Source organism: Theropithecus gelada, chromosome 13 (genome assembly GCF_003255815.1).
Source record: "Theropithecus gelada isolate Dixy chromosome 13, Tgel_1.0, whole genome shotgun sequence".
In the NCBI taxonomy this organism is placed as follows: Eukaryota; Metazoa; Chordata; class Mammalia; order Primates; family Cercopithecidae; genus Theropithecus; species Theropithecus gelada.
This window is the reverse complement of record NC_037681.1, coordinates 20,641,499-20,658,045: the sequence shown is the minus strand read 5'-3', so window position 1 is coordinate 20,658,045 and position 16,547 is coordinate 20,641,499. Positions and strand designations below refer to the sequence as shown.

The following is a 16,547-nucleotide window of genomic DNA, read 5'->3' as shown; positions in this document are numbered from 1 at the left end:
TGTCTCCCCATCTTCATTCCTCAAGTCCTCCCATCTACGTGGCACCTCCAGCCTCCCAGGTGGCTGCTCAGGTTGGAATCCTCAGATTCCTCTCCTCTCTTCATACTCCGCCCTTGGAACAGGTTTTAGAAATATGTTCCACAGTCCGGGCACGGTGGCTCACGCCTGTAATCCCAGCACTTTGGGAGGTCAAGGCAGGTGGATCACCTGAGACCAAGAGATCAAGACCATCCTGGCCAACATGGTGAAACGCCGTCTCTAATAAAAATACAAAAATTAGCTGGGCATGGTGGTGCATGCCTGTAGTCCCAGCTACTTGGGAGGATGAGGCAGGATAATCGCTTGAACCTGGGAGGTGCAGCTTGTAGTGAGCCAAGATCACTCCACTGCACTCCAGCCTTGGCAACAAGAGTGAAACTCCGACTCAAAAAAACAAAAACATAATGAAATCTCTCCTTTCCGAATTTATGAAGCTCATCATTCTTCAGTTGACAGCATTAAAGAGTTCAAAAAGACCTTCCATACTCTCCCACAGAAGCCCTAGAAATCTCCATTTTGTTAATCATTTTGGATGCCTGAGAACTTGTAATCCAATGAGTAGAAATGTTGGTACCCCATTTATAGCTGTCATTCTGCCAGTTCTCAGGAGTTTGTATAAGTCTAAATCTGCAAGGGTCTCATCCCATAAGGACCCTTGTCTCTTTCTCTGTTGCCTTTGCCCACTGGCTCTGGCAACTAGGGTCTTTCTTTCTCCTTGGCTATCTTTGGATATGGGGGCTCCATCTTCTGTGCCACCTTAGGAAATGCCTTTTGCATGCATGGCTAAGTCATTAAAAAGCCTACAGTTTGAGTAACATTTTGAATGAGTACTCTCTGAATCTGGGTTGGAATCTCAGGCTTCATTGTCTGAAAGGTAACTCTTGGGCTAGAATTTTCTTATCCTAGCTTTGGTTTTGAGGCCTCTCTGTTCTCCTCTTGGGTTGGCAGTTATTCCTGGCTTTTTGTTTCATGGTGTGTCTGTGATCTTAGTCTTGCTCCTTTCAGAGGAACTTCTCAGTTGACTAAATTCTCCCTTCTCAAACCTCTGCTGACTGTGTGTTCCACCAATATGGAACTAATTCTGTCTACTTCCTTTCCTGTTTGCATGACCTTACCAAGAATTATTTAGAACTTTAATAGTTCTTTTGAGAAAATTTTGATCTTCCAAATTGCTTCCTTTAGACCTTTCCTTTCCTAATTGAGTCTCTCAACTCCCTATAATCACTGAAACTTTAGGCACCCCACTCCATGCCTTGGAGGCTCTCAATGTGCTCAGGGATCTGCAAAAGCAAACACCTAAGGCTGAAAAATAAAATAGAAAACATAAAACAAAATTTAATTCTCAGCTTCATAAGATTATATGTCAAAAGAAAATCTTGAAAATCTTAAAAATCTCCAAAAACATTGGTGAAAAAAAGCTTTAGCCCTCATATGAAGAAGATAAAAACTTGTTCCATTTTCCAGAAACACAGTTATAATACAAACATAAAATGGGGTAAAGACAAAAACCAAGTCTTCGATATAAACTAGTGAATTTTGTATTTTGTATTATTGTCATCACATTAGTCAGGGTTCCCCAGAAAGGCACAATCTGTAGGATATATGTAGATAGACAGATGAGAGAAGGTTCACATAATTATGAAGGCTGAGAAAGTCCACGATAGGCTGTCTCCAAGTTGGGGAACCAGGAAAGCTGGTAGCATTGCTCAGTCCATGTCCAAAGGACTCAGAATCAGTTAAGCCAATGGTGTAACTCTCATTCTGAGGCCAAAGGCCTGAGACCCTGAAGTTCTGATGTCAAAGGCAAGAGAAGGATGTTTCAGTTTCAGAAGGAGATAATTCACCTTTCCTCTTCCTTTTTGTCCTATCTGGGCTCTCAAGCAATTGGATGGTGCCTGTATTAGTCTATTTTTATATTGCTATGAAGAAGTACCTGACTCTGAGCAATTTATAAAGAACAAACAGGTTTAATGGGCTGACAGTTCCACATGGCTGGAGGGGCCTCACAATCATGATGGAAGGGGAAGCAAAGATGTCTTTCTTCACATGGCAGCAGCAAGAAGTGCTAAGCCAAAGGGGAAAAGTCCCTTATAAAACCATCAGATCATGAGAACAGCATGACAGTAACCACCACCATGATTCAATCGTCCCCCACCAGGTCCCTCCCACAACATGTAGGGATCATAGGAACTACAATTCAAGATGAGATCTGGGTGGGGACACATTCAAACTGTATCAGTGCCCATCCACATTGGGTCAGAGTGGATCTTCCTTATCTCAGTGTCTTCCAGAAACACCCTCACACTTATGCCCAGAAACTGTGCCTTACCAGCTATGTTAGTATCTCTTAATCCAATCAAGCAGACATCTAAAATTAACCATCAGAATATTTATGCCTGATTCATGGCTAAAATTTCAGGATGAAAGCTATGAGATCTCTATTTGTGTTTGTATGTCTATTAATGTATGTTCTGTATATGTGATTTTTCTTAACTCTGGATAGCACTGCAAAATTCATTTATAAAATCCTCTAAAAGTGTTCTATTCTAACTTGGCTTGGAAAAAAAAATCATTGATAAATAAATATTCCCCAAACTTCTAGAAATACAGGAACCGATCCATATGTTTTTCAAGTTAACATGGTTTGGATACAACTTAGTTAAATAAGATAAATTTAATATTTTTTGTGTAATAAAACAACTATGTCTTCAGAGTTACCACTATTAAATATAAAACAAACAAGGGTCTTTTTTTTTTTTTTTTTTTTTTTTGAGATGTAGTCTCTCTCTGTCACTCAGGCTGGGGTGCAGTGGTGCAATCTTGGCTCACTGCAAGTTCCGCCTCCTGGGTTCAGGCCATTCTCCTGCCTCAGCCTCCCAAGTAACCAGGACTACAGGCACCTGCCACCACGCCCAGCTAATTTTTTTTGTATTTTTAGTAGAGACAGGGTTCCACAGTGTTAGCCAGGATGGTCTTGATCTCCTGACCTCGTGATCCACCCTCCTCAGCCTCCCAAAGTGCTGGGATTATAGGTGTGAGTGTCCGTGCCCAGCCAACAAACAAGTTTCTATTCTGCTTGAGTGCTTACAAGAAGCTAATATTATACTTACTAGATAATTAGAATCAAATCTATAAGCTTAAAGATTTTAAGTTGTCATTCTTATGAAAAACATTATTTCCTTTTTTGTCATGGTGAAAAGATATACATCTATTTAGAATCAGCCAGCTGGACTCAGTTTAGATGATCCCAAGTTTGTTGGCAACGTTCAAAGCATCGTAATCAGGAGCCAGTCGAACATATACCTTCTTCTCTCCATCAGGCCGAATCAGGATGTTGACCGTGGCCACATCCACGTCCCAGAGCTTCTTCACAGTCTGTTTGATCCGGTACTTGTTGGCTTTAACATAGACAATGAACACAAGTTCTGCATGGCTGACTCAGTGATCAGTGGAAACTTGATGATAGCATGGTGGTCAAGCTTGTTTCTCCGGGGGGCGCTCTTCCCAGGATATCTGGGCTGCCTCCAGAGTTGCAGTGTCTGGGGATGCTGGAAGGTGGATGAGGTGCAGATCTTCTTTTTTGGGGGGGGCTGTGGATACATTTCAACACTGCTTTCTTGGCCTTTAAAGCCTTTGCTTTGGCTTCGGCTTTAGGAGGGGCAGGAGCTTCCTTCGTTTTTGGTGCCATCTTGTGAAAAGCGAAAAACATTATTTCAATAATAAGTTTTTTACAGTAAATCTGCCTAATAGTAGTTTCCAAGATACTTTTGGTAATTTTTAACCTTAAAGTTAAGCTAAGTAAAATATTTCCATTAAATATCTACATCATTTATAAATAAGGTATAATACTAAAACATTAATTACTGAACATAAGTAATTCAAGTTTGTATACTTTTGGCTTCTTATTTTTACAGAGAAACTAGATATTTTGGCCTGTTAATAAACATGTTTTTGCCCACCACATTGAGAAATTGAGACGGAGCGACACTCAGTCTCCAAAAAAAAGAAAAAAAAGAAATCCCTTTCTCTTAAGCTAACTCTGGTTTTTTTGAGATGGAGTCTCGCTCTGTCACCCAGGCTGGAGGGCTCACTGCAAGCTCCACCTCCCAGGTTCACACCATTCTCCTACCTCAGCCTCCCGAGTAGCTGGGACTACAGGCGCCCACCACCACGCCGGCTAATTTCTTTTATTTTTTAGTAGAGACAGGGTTTCATCATGTTAGCCAGGATGGTCTTGATCTCCTGACCTCGTGATCCGCCCATCTCGGACTCCCAAAGTGCTGGGATTACAGGCGTGAGCCACCGCACCTGGCCACTCTTAAGCTAACTCTAACTCACAACAATTTTAGTAGATTATGCTTTTGTAAACAGAAATGGAGCATTTATCTTTTTTTCCCCACCTGATTTCTCTAGAATTTTGAAATTCTTACTGAATACTCTTACTTTCATGACAATATAGTTGTTAGCAAAAGTCCAGTAAGAATCTGTTCACCTTGTAACAGGACATAATTGGAAACTTTGTCTATATTATCAAGGCTTTTACTGAAATATCATATTTAGGAAGTGTACCTCAGACTAGTTATGACCAGCAATTGTAAGGAACTAAGGTTGACTTTTATGGAGTTAATGCTTACAAAGCACTCTGAGTAAAGCCAGTCTGATACCTAGATTATGGGGTTCACAGCCTTACAGATTAGTAACGAAGATCATTTCCTTGTGGGCCCAGGAATTTGAGGCTATTTTGAGGGCCTCAAGCAGACAGGAATTCACACGAAGCTATAAGGACTGCAGCTGAAATTTGGTAGTATGTTCTTGGCTTGGCTTTTAGCCTCAATAAGGCCTTTAAAAGTCCAATCTGAGATTCTGTAGGAAAATTTGCAGCAAGGAAGCTTGAAAGCACCTATGTGGTCAACTCTTGTTCTTGCTGCACTAACATAAATGATCAGGCAAAATCTAACAAGGCTAGACTTATTTTTGAAACAAGAATAATCTTACTTTGATTATCTATGATCAAAAATGATGGTTACTACGGAGATAAATTTTATGTTTCAATGGAAAACTATAAGTCGGATGGGTGTGGGAGCACATGCCTATAATTCCAGCACTTTGGGAGGCCAGGAGTTCAAGACCAGCCTGGGCAACATGGTGAAACCTCGTGTCTACTAAAAATGGAAAAATTAGATGGGCATGATGGCATGTGCCTGTAGTCCCAGCTAATCAGGAGGCTGAGGAGGGAGGATAACTTGCACCCAGGAGGTAGAGGTTGCAGTGAGCTGAGATTGCACCTTTGCACTCCAGCCTGGGAGACAGAGCCAGACCCTGTCTCAAAAAAACGTTTTTTGAGGAAAACTATACGTAACGTAAATGATGAGTAGATGGGTGCAGCAAACCAACATGGCACATGTATACCTACATAACAAACCTGCACGTTGTGCACATGTATCCTAGAACTTAAAGTATAATAGAAAATTTAAATAAATAAAAGGAAATCTATAGACTTTGTGGGTTATCAGATTTTAGTCTAGTTTCTTGTCTTTGGGCTATTTTTACCTGTTTGTAAACTGGATCCTGTCATCTGATGAATTTTGTCCTACAATGATACTTGGGGAATAAGAAGCCAAATATTGTCTCTCCTATTAATGTATCTATTGTCAGTTAATTTGAAGGTCTCCAACCCTGGAACAAAGTTAGAAGAGGAAGATTTATCTCCCCAAATGCATAACCAAATTGTGGTACATTCATGCAATGGAATACTATTTAGCTGTAGAAAGGAACAAGCTACCAACTCACACAAAGACATTAGTGAATCTTGCATGCACATTGCTAAGTGGAAGAAGACAGTCTGAGGAGAATACACACAGTGTGACTTCATTTAATGAGATTCTGGAGAAGGCAAACTACACAGATGGGAAGCCATTGGCTCCATGGGGTGGGGGTTTGATACATTCCATATGATACTTTAATAGTGGATACCTGCCACTACGCATTTGTCAAAACACACAGAATTTTACAGCCAAATGGGTAAGCCAAACTCTATTCAAATTAAATAAAATTATTCAGGATATGGAGTATCCCAACACAGAATACATCATGTGAAAAAGAAATTAACTATGCTACAAATTACTATGGTTTGGATGTGGTTTGTCCCTGCAAAAACTCGTGTTGAAATTTGACCCCCAGTGTGGCAGTGTGGGGTGGTGGAGCCCAGTGGAAGGTGTTTGGGTCTTGAGGATGGATTCCTCATGAATAGGTTAATGTCCTCCATGGGGATGAGTGAGTTCTGCTCTCACAGGAATGGATTAATTCCTGCAGGAGTAGGAGTTAACAAGAGTCTGGGTTCCTTGGCTTCCCTCCTGCTGTCACTCTTGCTATATGATCTCTGGTGCACCCCTTGCTCCCCTTCCACTTTCCACCATGAAGTGAAAAAGACCGAGGCCCCACCAGATGCAGCTGCCTAATCTCAGACATTTCAGCCACCAGTATTGTGAGCCAAATGGACCTTTTTTACTTATAAATTACCCAGCCTCAGGTATTCTGTTATAGAAGCACAAAGTGGACTAAGACACAAATGTAGGAAAAAACTCAATGAAGGTGTAGGGAAAATGGTGTTGACCTAAGTCACTTCAAAAATGAATCGATTCTGTAGGCTGAAGGCAAATGAACTACACTTCATCACTGGATTCCATTTTATAAAGTTCTTTCCAACAGGAGTAATTGTGAACAATTGTAAAACCACAGTATCTGTATCTGGAATAAAACAATGACTTACATAATTTGCAGATGGTAGGAACCAAGTCTCTCACTGTTGAAGTGGGAGGTTACAAATTAGCAAGGGTAGAAGGCCAGAATGATTCATGTGATAGTAGATCAGAGGTGGAGACATCAACATAAACTTACATTTGGTTTAGTGTAGATACAAACAGTTCCACATAGAAACCTTTATAATTAGGGGTGTATAGGTCTGTTAGATGCACACATATACTTCCTAGCATTGCTAAGGACAGACAAGATATAATGTGCTCATTCAGCAGTCACATGTAAGTTTTCCTACCATTCTCAAAGGAATCAGGCTCTTTGAAGAAATGTCTGGTACTAGAACTGGGACAATAAATATATGAGCCAGGATAATCTTGAAGTATCAGAAAGTAAGTATGTACCAAAAAAAATTAATATGTAATAAAAATAAATAAAATTAATTATTTTATTGAAAGAAAAATAGGAGCCAATAAAAAGAGCTACCCATGATCAACACAGGAATGAATTGTGCAACATAATGCTGTAGTGCTGAATAGTAACTAAAGCTTTAAGTAATTATCTAGGTGTCTGTGTTTGTATACATAGGTGAATAAGCAAATGGAGTTGAATAGAAATCTCCTTTGCAAAAGAATTCCAAATAATTGAGGTAGACAGTCAGCCATCAAGAAGGTGGAGCTCCTCACTCTGTAAGTGTGGGCTCCGCATAGTGACTTGCTCCGAAAGAACACGTGCAGTATGGACAAGGAGGAAAAATAACGTCACAGTGGAGAAACCTGACAAGCTAGCTCCACCGAACAATCCAAGTGAACATCAAAGGCGACAGTTCACCTTGAGAAAATGAAGTGAGAAGAGTAGCACTTCACCTCTGTGATCTACTTCTTCCAGACCCATAACCCCAGACTAATTATAAGAAAAATTCCATGTTTAATCACAATGGGGGACATTCTACAAAATTCCTGACCAATCCTCCTCAATACTGTCAAGGTCATCATGAGATGGAAAGCCGGACACGCTGTCACATCCAGGAGCCGACTATGTGATAACTACATGTCATGCGGGATCCTGGATGGGTCAGGGTAAGATGGAACTAAGAGAATCCAAATGAAATATGAATTTTAGTTAATAATAATCTATCAGTATTTGTTCATTAACTGTGACACATTATGTAAGATATTAATAAACCATGTGAGACACACTGACAGAAGATGTTAATAAGAGAGGAAAGTAGGTTGAAGCTACAAGGGAAATCTCTGCAACTTTTCTTTTTTGCAATTTCTGTGTAAGTCAAAAACTGCTATAAAATATAACTGTATTTGAAACATTGTTATATTTTTTGAACACTTCCTTGTTTAATTATTTATACCATGAATTGCTAGTAATTGACACTGTTAACTAGTCCTGTTTTTTAACTAAGAGCATTTATGACACAAAAAAATTAAACAATGCAGACTGATATATAAATCAAAATAAATGTTCTTTACATGTTTTCTGTTACAGTGGTAACACATATGTGTAAACTTATTTATCATATTTTTTTCTTGTGCTGTGGTTGTGTCCTGGGTTCATTCTCTAAAATGCTGTTCACCTTAGACCAGGAAAAAAAATAACCTACCAGACTCTGTTTCAATTCATGACTAAATATTTTCAAAAGAGTGACTTTGTAAAAATATGTTCCAATGGCAAATTGATTCGTTGTAACTGGATCACTTCTTCCAAAGACTTCTTGTCTTTATTTTGTTCCATGCCTACCTTTTAGCCGTAATACAACAGAATCAAATATTGGCCACTGGGAAAAAAATATTCAAAGAAAGAAAGAATGTGAACAGAACTTGTGACCATGAAGATTCAATGTTTTACCACAAAGCTTTCTAAAACAGAAGAGTGTAAAAAGATATTCAAAGTCAATTTCCTCAATGAGGCTTTGCAGAAAATGGGGAAACTAGAGGAAAAAACAATAGCAGGACATTTCTACGGGTGATTTTAGATGTTACTATGCTTTACAGAAAAAAAATACTTTACCTTTTAAAGAATCACAAAGAAGTATTAGAAACCAAAACTCTGGAATGTTTCCAAATTTAGTTGAACCTCTATGTTGTTATGTCTATAGAGCTAGTCATGAAGTTGATGATTTTTTTTAAATCCGTGCCTTGTGTAATAAAATACCCAATGAATACTTAGTACTCATAGGAAAACATAGTAGACCTTGTGAAAGGAAAATCAACCTTGGAGACCCAAAATCACTAAGCTAAAGGGAAAAGTCAAGCTGGGGCTGCTGAGGGCAAACCCGCCTCCCATTCTGTCCAAAGTCACCCGTCTGCTCACCGAGAGAAATGTGTATCTGAGTGCCTCATCAGGAGAGGGTAACCGGCAACGCAAAAGAATGAAACCATTTGTGTCTTACCTACCTATGACCTGGAAGCTCCCTGTCTGGCCTTCTCTTCAAGTTGTCTCACCTTTCTGGACTAAGCCAAGGTATATCTTTCACATATTGATCGATGTCTCACGTCTCCCTAAAGTGTGTAAAACCAAGCTGGGCCCTGACCACCTTGGGCCCATGTAGTCGGGACCTCCTGCAGAGGCATCAGGGGCGCATCCTCAAACTTGGAAAAATAAATTTTCTAAAAAATCTGAGACCTGTCTCAGATTTTCAGGGTTCACACATGTAATGTAGGATGTCAATGTTTATAAAACAGACATTATTCTATCTACTATTAAAATATGCTGCCAATTAACCTTAGACTTTCTCAACAAAATAAAAAATGTTGATGAGGTACAAATAATATATTTAAACTTAAATAATGTTGCAAGTTTTAATATGCCTACTTTTCAATTTTTCAATACCATTTTTACTACTTTAACACTGTAAGAAAAATGAGTAATGAAAACATGAATAAAAGTGTTTACAGGGTGTGCACATGTTTCCTCCAGCCTCTGCCCATCCCCAGCTTTCATCCCAACTGTCCTGATAGTGGCTCTAAGCATTGCTCCTTTCTCTGTACCAAGATCTCCCCGCTGAAGCAAACTCAAATCTTACCATATGTTATGACACGCTGTGATGATGAGCAACCAAAGCCTCGAGGAAGGGATGCTTTTGTAAAACAAGACTTGCAGGATATAACGTGTGAAGTAAAGCCCATGGCAGAGCTTCCTTTAGCACCCAGGGAGCAGACAGGAAGCTTTTGCCTCACCTTCCTCACTGGCCCGCAGCCACGTCTCCCCAGGTCAGTCTTGAGGACAATGAAACTCTAGTCTTCACTGTGGACACACTACCAGGTGCTCCAAAGCCATGGCCTCTTATCTGGTGGGTCCTGAGGAGAACAAATCTCTGGTTCTAATCCTAACCCCAATCCTGTCTCTAGACTTTGACCCTGACCCTAAACCCTGATCCCTACCCTGGTCCCTAATTCTGACCCTGACTTTGACCCTGACTCTGATCTTGACCCTGACCATGACCCCACCTCTAACCATACTTCCGGCCCTGACTCTGACCCAGACCCTAATCCTAACCCTAACCCTACTATTATCTTTACAATCTACCTCTAATCTTATCCCCTACTGCTAAATAGCTGTACCCAAAAGCACTTTTTAAATTATTTAACTTCTTTTCCTTGAATTATCTGAGGACATCCTAAAGGAGATGTCATTACGTATTTTGCAGTCCCTCTGAGTGGTATGGCTTCAGATAGGAAGTTCTAATACTTTGCAAGACAAAAAGTTTGGAGAGTAACAGCATGGGTTTGTCAGGGATGCATGTTGGCATTCATGATAGTCATTGGTGCTGTTCTCCAAATATTTTCAGTTCAGTTTTTATGAATGCATTCTGACTATTCCAACCCACCTACTTAAATTTTTGCATGACAACATAGCTTTTTTTTTTTTTTTTTTTTTTGCCAATGGAGGTGAGAAGAAATAACATGTGACTTTTTCAGGAGAAATCTCTAAGAACAGAGTTCTATTCAGCATGCTTTTTTCTCTTTTCTATAGCAATAATTTTAGCAATATTAATAGCTTCAAAAACTAACTTAGCTATTAGGTTTTTTAAAATGTCTTTTGTCTTCCAGTTTGTAAGCCACACTTATCAGGACTACAGAGTTGAATTATTAGAAGTGATAAAGGAAAGATAATGCTTATCTTTCAAAAACATGAATTGCCTGTTTAATGGGCACAAACAAGTTTTGTTCTATTCATCAGGTAATACACAAAACTTTACACAAAAAGTGAGGGTCAAGGAATGCAGAGAACACACAACTGACTTCATGGCAGGAAGATTCTGAGTGCTAATTCAATGTTACTACTCATTAGCTGCAAAATATAATTGTATTTGAAATTTTCATCATGGACACCAACCATCATTATGGACACAGGATGGCTATTGACCAATGAGAAAAGATGGTGGTCATAACAACCAGCAGTGCCCATGGCACATCCACCAGTGTGCAGTGACTATCAGCTCTGACTGATCTGGATGTCTTAACGGCTTCATCTGTGAGTGACAGGATTGCCTGGTGTCAATGGCTCTCAAACCTGGGTGCTTGCTTGAATCTCTTAAAGAACTTTCAAAAATATGCTCATCGCTAATTCACAATTATACTGTTTAGGAATTATGAATCTGGGTGCTCCTGTATTGGGTGCATATATATTTAGGATAGTTAGCTCTTCTTGTTGAATTGATCCCTTTACCATTATGTAATGGCCTTCTTTGTCTCTTTTGATCTTTCTTGGTTTAAAGTCTGTTTTGTCAGAGACTAGGATTGCAAACTCTGCCTTTTTTTGTTTTCCATTAGCTTGGTAGATCTTCCTTCATCCCTTTATTTTGAACCTATGTGTGTCTCTGCACGTGAGATGGGACTCCTGAACACAGCACACTGATGAGTCTTGACTCTTTATCCAATTTGCCAGTCTGTGTCTTTTAATTGGAGCATTTAGCCCATTTACATTTAAGGTTGATATTGTTATATGTGAATTTGATCCTGTCATTATGATGTTAGCTGGTTATTTTGCTCATTAGTTGATGCAGTTTCTTCCTAGCATCGACATTTTGGCATGTTTTTGCAGTGGCTGGTACCAGTTGTTCCTTGCCATGTTTAGTACTTCCTTCAGGAGCTCTTGTAGGGCAGGCCTGGTGGTGACAAAATCTCTCAGCATTTGCTTGTCTGTAAAGGATTTTATTTCTCCGTCACTTATGATGCTTAGTTTGGCTGGATATGAAATTCTGGGTTGAAAATTCTTTTCTTTAAGAATGTTGAATATTGGCCCCCACTCTCTTCTGGCTTGTAGTGTTTCTGCCAAGAGATCTACTGTTAGTGTGATGTGCTTCCCTTGGTGGGTAACTCGACCTTTCTCTGGCTGCCCTTAACATTTTTTCCTTCATTTCAACTTTGATGAATCTGACAATTATGTGTCTTGGAGTTGCTCTTCTTGAGGAATATCTTTGTGGCGTTCTCTGTATTTCCTGAATTTGAATGTTGTTGTGCCTTGCTAGGTTGGGGAAGTTCTCCTGGATAATATCCTGAAGAGTGTTTTCCAACTTGGTTCCATTCTCCCCATCACTTTCAGGTATACCAATCAGATGTAGATTTGGTCTTCTCATGTAGTCCCATATTTCTTAGAGGCTTTGTTCATTTATTTTTACTCTTTTTTCTCTGAACTTCTCTTCTCACTTCATTTCATTCATTTGATCTTTAATCACTGATATGCTTTCTTCCAGTTGATCAAATCAGTTACTGAAGCTTGTGCATTTGTCACGTAGTTCTCATGCCATGGTTTTTAGCTCTATCAGGTCATTTAAGGACATCTCTACACTGGTTATTCTAGTTAGCCATTTGTCTAATCTTTTTTCAAGGCTTTTAGTTTCTTTGTGATGGGTTCGAACTTCCTCCTTTAGCTCGGAGAAGTTTGATCGTCTGAAGCCTTATTCTCTCAACTCATCAAAGTCATTCTCCACCCAGCTTTGTTCCGTTGCTGGCAAGGAGCTGCGTTTCTTTGGAGAGGGAGAGGAGGCACTCTGGTTTTTAGAATTTTCAGTTTTTCTGCTGTGTTTTTTCTGCATCTTTGTGGTTTTATCTACCTTTGGTCTTTGATGATGGTGACGTATAGATAGGGTTTTAGTGTGGATTCCTTTCTGTTTGTTATTTTTCCTTCTAACAGTCAGGACCCTTAGCTGCAGGTCTGTTGGAGTTTGCTTGAGGTCCACTCCAGACCCTGTTTGCCTGGGTATCAGGAGTGGAGGCTGTAGAAGAATGAATATGGCTGAACAGCAAATGTTGCTGCCTGATCATTCCTCTGGTAGCTTCGTCTCAGAGGGGTACCCGACCATGTGAAGTGTCAGTCACCCCATACTGGGGGGTGCCTCCCGGTTAGGCTGCTGAGGGGTCAGGGACCCACTTGAGGAGGCAGTCTGTCCTTTCTCAGATCTCAAACTTTGTGCTGGGAGAACCACTCCTCTCTTCAAAGCTGTCAGACAGGGACATTTACATCTGCAGAGGTTTCTGCTGCCTTTTATTTGGCTATGCCCTGTCCCCAGAGGTAGAGTCTATAGAGGCAGGCAGGCCTCCTTGAGTTGCAGTGGGCTCCACCCAGTTCGAGCTTCCTGGCTGCTTTGTTTTACCTACTCAAGCCTCAGCAATGGTGGGCGCCCCTCCCCCAGCCTTGCTTCTGCCTTGCACTTAGATCTCAGACTGTTGTGCTAGCAATGAGGGAGGTCCCATGAGTGTGGGACCTTCCAAATCAGGCGTGGAATGTAATCTCCTGGTGTGCTGTTTGCTAAGACCCTTGGAAAAGCACAGTATTAGGGCGGGAGTCACCCGATTTTCCAGGTGCTGTGTGTCACAGTTTCCCTTGGCTAGGAAAGGGAATTCCCTCACCCCTTGCACTTCCTGGGTGAGGTGATGCCTCACCCTGCTTCAGCTCTCACTTGATAGGCTGCACCCACTGTCTGACACGCCCCAGTGAGATGAACTCGGTACCTCAGGTGGAAATGCAGAATTCACCTGTCTTCTCTGTCTGTTATGCTGGGAGCTGTAGCCTGGAGCTGTTCTTATTGAGCCATCTTGGAACTGCCCCCATCCCCTTTTTTTTTTTTTTTGAGATGGAGTCTTGCTCTGTTCCCCAGGCTGGAGTGTAGTGGCATGATCTCGGCTCACTGCAAGCTCCGCCTCCCAGGTTCATGCCATTCTCCTGCCTCAGCCTCCCAAGCAGCTGGGGCTACAGGCATCTGCCACCACGCCTGGCTAATTTTTTGTATTTTTAATAGAGATGTGGTTTTGTCGTGTTAGCTAGGATGGTCTCGATCTCCTGACCTCATGATCTGCCCTCCTCGGCCTCCCAAAGTGCTGGGATTACAGGTGTGAGCCACCGCCAAGATTTTTAAAGAGGGTCAAAGTCTGACCCAGAGGCAGGTCATGCAGAGGGTCTGGCATGGGTAGTCAAGCGCTGCTTTGTGCCAGGCACCAGGCACCTCCTTCTCAACTCTTGTGATCCCAATTTACAGATGAGGGGGACTGTGGCTCAGGGAAGATGTCACAGCCCAGCCTGCCACTGAGGCAACTGCTCAAAGCATTGAATACACAGGATGGTAGCCAGAGGGAAGAGCAGGCTCTGCATTGAAGAAGGAACCTGGGTTCAAATCAGGCTTCACCATTTCTTTGCTGTGTGGGCCTAGGAAAGTCACTCAGCCTCTCTGAACATCAATTCCTTTGTTTATAAGGAAGGTTGTAAGGCTTAGAGATCATGAGTAAAAAGCCTTTGGCACTTAATATATGTTCAATAAGTGGCCACGCCCATCCTCTCATCCTCAGAAGGGCAGGTGGGGCTTAGAGGACAGAAGTGGCCATCAGATGACTCCAGCCACCAATCAGAAACCTGGCAAAGAGTTCCTGGTACCAGCAACCTTGCGTGTAAGTCATTGGGTGCAAGGAAGAGCCCCCAAGCCCCAACAAGCTCACAGGTAAGTTATCGTTGGCCATGAGATAGGCTGCCATCCTCTAGAGGGGCCCCCTACCTCCAGGGGCAGTGGCTCATGGCGGCCCAGGTCATGGGCATCAACACCTTGTCCTCTTGGTCATCAGTGAGCACTTAGATGGGTCTTCAGGTCGTCAGTGCCAACAGCAGAGGGGACACTCCCCTCTTCTAAAGCTTCCTCGTATTTGGCTCCCCAGTGTGGGTCACTGGCTCTGACCTCCTCTGCTGCCAGAGTGGCCCAGGACTCACCTCAGCCCTGCTGGTCTCCAGTCCTGCAGACCAGGTGGGATATCCCTCCTGAAAGGCCCACACTCTGGCTCCAGGACTGGCCAGCCCCTCCATGGACTCCTCCTCCTGTTACCCTCCAATGAGACATTGAGGCTTGTTTTATATATATATATATAATATATATATATATAATATATATATATATATTTTTATATATATATATTTTATATATATATATTTATATATATATATATTTTATATATATATATATATATTTTTTTTTTTTATAGAATGCACATCAGGCCAGGCACAGTGGCTCATGCCTGTAATTGCAACACTTTGGGAGGCGGAGGTGAAAGGATTGCTTGAGGCCAGGAGTTCAAGACCAGCTTGGGCAACATAATGAGACCCTGTCTCTTCAAAAATATAAAAATAAAATTATCCAGCCATGGTGGCATGCACCTGTAGTTTTAGCTATTTAGGAGGCTGAGAAGGAAAAATCACTTGGACCCAGGAGGTCGAGATTGCAGTGAGCCATGATTGTGCCACTGCACTCCAGCCTGGGCAACAGAGCAAGACCCTGTCTCTTAAAAAAGAAAAGAAAAGAAAAGAAAAGAAAAGAAAAGAATGCACACCAGACTTCATCAGACCAGCACAGAGAAATGCACAGACGCAGAAGAAGCCCTCATCTGCTCTGTGCTGCTCAGTGCCGTAGAGCTAGGGCCACTGATACATGCAGGATCACGCAGTATGAGCACAGGACCAGGCTACTTCTGAGTGGCAGGAACAGAATCCCAACCCAGAGAGGCCTAAACAATGAGGAACTGGGTGTCACATCCCACATAATGGAAAGGCTGGAGGCACAGCACCCCCAGACTGAGTAATTCAGCAGCTCCACCTCAGTCAGGGCCCGAGTCGGCCTCTCTGTTATTTCTATGGCTTTTCACTCATCTTCCCACAGAGGCTGTGGCAGCTCCAAGCATCATATATTTACACAACAAGGCCCAAGGACATAGAAAAGCCACATCCCAGAAGCAGCCTTCTCTTGTGTAAGGTCTAAAACTAATATTATTAATGAAATTATGCACTGCCTTGACATCTGGTAAAACCGGGAGGGCTTCGAATGGCCTAACCACAAGTTCCCCTCTGCACGCCTCTACCCTCCTTCTCGAGGGGGCCAGTCACAGTTCCTGCTTGTCCCTGCATTTCCATTCCCTATCGGCCCACAGAATTATTCAAACAAGCCAATCACATCACCAGAGAGAAACTAGGGTCACCCCATTCTCTTCATACTGCGAAGTCTGCCTCCCTCAGCCCCTGCCAGGTCCCTCTGCTTCCACCACAGCTCCCATGGGCCCTGTGGCCTCCTCTCCCAGCCTGTGGGCCTACGAGCCTCATAAACTTTTGTCCGTGCCATCTGTCCAGTGTGTCAACATTGTGTGTTGGGCCATCCCCATAACCCTGGAATGAGAATCCCTCCCTCAACAGCAGGGTGAGTGGGAGGCGATGAGAACACCCTGACCCACAGCAGAGCTCTCTCCCTAGGGCAGAAGCTCCCCAGGGAA

General features: G+C 42.0%; 1 pseudogene; it reads right to left on the bottom strand.

Annotated features, from left to right (window-relative positions):
* Positions 1-3,276: 3,276 nt before the first annotated feature.
* On the bottom strand, positions 3,277-3,727 carry LOC112605352 (annotated as a pseudogene).
* Positions 3,728-16,547: the final 12,820 nt, after the last annotated feature.